Source organism: Colobus angolensis, unplaced genomic scaffold (genome assembly GCF_000951035.1).
Source record: "Colobus angolensis palliatus isolate OR3802 unplaced genomic scaffold, Cang.pa_1.0 Scaffold80, whole genome shotgun sequence".
Lineage (NCBI taxonomy): Eukaryota > Metazoa > Chordata > Mammalia > Primates > Cercopithecidae > Colobus > Colobus angolensis.
The window spans coordinates 5,679,416-5,682,156 of NW_012121821.1; the positions used below are offsets into that span (position 1 = coordinate 5,679,416).

The 2,741-nt window shown below is 39.0% G+C and overlaps 1 pseudogene across 1 annotated transcript; it reads right to left on the minus strand.

Annotated features, from left to right (window-relative positions):
• Positions 1 to 1,620: 1,620 nt before the first annotated feature.
• On the minus strand, positions 1,621 to 2,150 carry LOC105502665 (annotated as a pseudogene). Its single transcript, XR_001000378.1, has one exon. The product of XR_001000378.1 is annotated as a 40S ribosomal protein S24 pseudogene (transcript).
• Between the last annotated feature and the right edge of the window lie 591 nt (positions 2,151 to 2,741).

Below are 2,741 nucleotides of genomic sequence, written 5' to 3' on the forward strand. Positions count from 1 at the left end.
TTTCAGTACCTCTTAATGAAATATGTTTGGGTTTTTGCATACTTAATTTGAGAGGGACATCTCCCTTATCCGGATATCTGGGTGGATTCTTATCCCTGTGCAGTAGCAAGTGTTGACTGGGCGGGAGGTAAGAGATTAGTTTTGTGGACCCAGTGAGGGACTCCTTTTAAATGTAACTTTTCAACGATTTGTATAAGGTACGTACCACATATCTAACACAGTTGTATAATTTTACCAGTAAAATCTTTATATGTTTGAATAGATTAATGGGGAGTATACATAGAGGCATTGATTGTGCTACTTTGCATATCGTTGGCCAGTCAATGATTGATTGATTTGTATATCCTTTTGCAGTACCACTGCTTGCTGTGGTAGTTCCTGCACCAAAAAAAAAAAAGTCACAAAAGGATAGTTGGTTATTTTCAGAGCTTATCCTGCTTTTAAAAATGTTACTGTCATTGAAATATTTTTCCGAAATCTTACCAGCATTAGAGGCAACCACAAAATAATTTACAACTGATTTAATCTTTACTAGCTGGTGACCTTATTTCTACTAGTTGCTATAGTAGACTAGACCTCTTGTTTTATTGTCGTTGAGTAAAATACTTTCCTAAGTATTAGCCAGTTTTGACTTATTTTGGCTTCAAAACTGTTGTAAACATTAAAAAAAAACTTTTCCAGTGTAAACTGCAGTTCTAATTGGATTTGTGTACTTTGAAATTCGGCATAGTCTTTATTTCCATTTTCTACTATTTTTTTGTCTGTATCCTGCTGAGTCTCCTGTTTTAAATGTCATACTTTTATGAAGCTTTTTTGTGTTTTGGTAAGGCACAGTATTATTTCAAAAAGTGATTTGCATCTATTGTAGTAGAAAAAAGTGAGGCATTCAACAGTCTTAGCAGAAACTAATTTGTTTGGAGATAGATTGAGAATAAGAATTTAGTGAAGCTCTAATAGAGTTCCTTTCTTCACCAGGTGAACTTAAGAATGGAGAATGAAGGGGGAGGAGGCACAAGGGACTGACTAATCCTTATGGGTTCTCTTTAGTTCTTAGAGGTCTTTGGATGTCACCAAGTTGAGAACAGTTGGAAGGGCAATTTGAACGTCTTCCAAACCTCCATATTACTTGAAGTTGAGAAGAAAGTGATTCTGTCTCACACTCAATAGTGTGTCAATTCAGTTTAAACTGGGATTTATACTCAAGTGTAGTAATTACTAGCCCAATATTTAGTAATTGTAGATTTTAAAATTCTGGCCAAAACTAAATAATTTAAAAGTTGAATTGTTTAGGACGAGTGTGGTGGCTCATGCCTGTAATCCCAGCACTTTGGGAGGCCGAGGTGGGCAGATCACTTGAGGTCGGGAGTTCCAGACCAGCCTGACCAACATGGTGAAACCCCATCTCTATCAAAAATTGGCCGGGCATGGTGGTGCCTGCCTGTAATCCCAGCTAATCAGGAAGCTGAGCAGGAGAATCGCTTGAACCTGGGAGGCAGTGGTTGCAGTGAGCTGAGATCAGGCCACTGCTCTCCAGCCTAGATGACAGAGCGAGACCCTGTCTCAAAAAAACAAAAAAAATGTTGAAAATACATTTCTTTTTTTTTTTTTTTTTACACATGAAAGTTTTTAGTTTATTAATCTGCTCGTGAAAAATCCAAAATGGACACAGGTAGCCTTTACTGCAGCACCTTTACTCCTTAGGCTGTGATCCAATCTCCAGCTCACTTTTTGCCAGCACCAACATTGGCCTTTGCAGTCCCCCTGACCTTCTTCATTCTGTTCTTGCGTTCCTTTCGCTGCTTTCTTGAGGTCTTTTTCTTCTCATACAGGCCATGTCTTGCAAGTCTATGTTTGGGTTCATTTTTCTTTGCATAATCCAGGGAGTCATAAATCATGCCAAAGCCAGTTGTCTTGCCACCACCAAAATGAGTTCTGAATCCAAATACAAAGATGACATCCGGTGTGGTCTTGTACATTTTGGCTAGTTTTTCCCGAATTTCTGTCTTAGGCACTGTTGCCTTCCCGGGGTGAAGAACATCAATGACCATTTGTTTCCTCTGAAGTAGTTGGTTGGTCATGAACTTTCTAGTGCGGATAGTTACGGTGTCATTCATGATGGCGGCCTATCTTCAGATAGTCAGGGAGGAAAAAAGAGCGAAAATACATTTCTTAAGTGTCTGTTATGTGCCAGCAACGAGGGATACAAAGTTTAGGTAGTCTCTACCCTTAAAGTACACTGTAGGGGAACTGAGAGATACCTACATACAGTAGTCCACACATATCCACAGTTCCACTTTCTGTGGTTTCAGTTACTCGTGGTTCTGAGGGCTGAAAATATTACATACAGTAAGGTACTTTGAGAGATACTATATTTAGGTAACTTTTATTACAGTAAACTTATACAATCGTGTCGCTTCACGATGGCAGTATGTCTGAGAAGTCCGTCTTAGGTGCTTTCATCATTTGTGATCATAGAGTGCTTTTGCATTTCAAACCTAGAAGGTACAGCCTGCTACATATGTAGGCTATATGGTGTAGCCTGTTGCTCCTAGGCTACAAACTTGTACAACATATTACTGTACTGAACGCTGTAGGCAGTTGTAACAGTGGTAAGTATTTGTGTATCTAATATATCTAAACATAGAAAAGGTAAGTGAAAATCTTGGTATAAAAGATAAAAAGTGGCACACTTGTATGGGGCACTCATCGTGAACCTGCATGACTGGAAGTTGCCCTGGGAG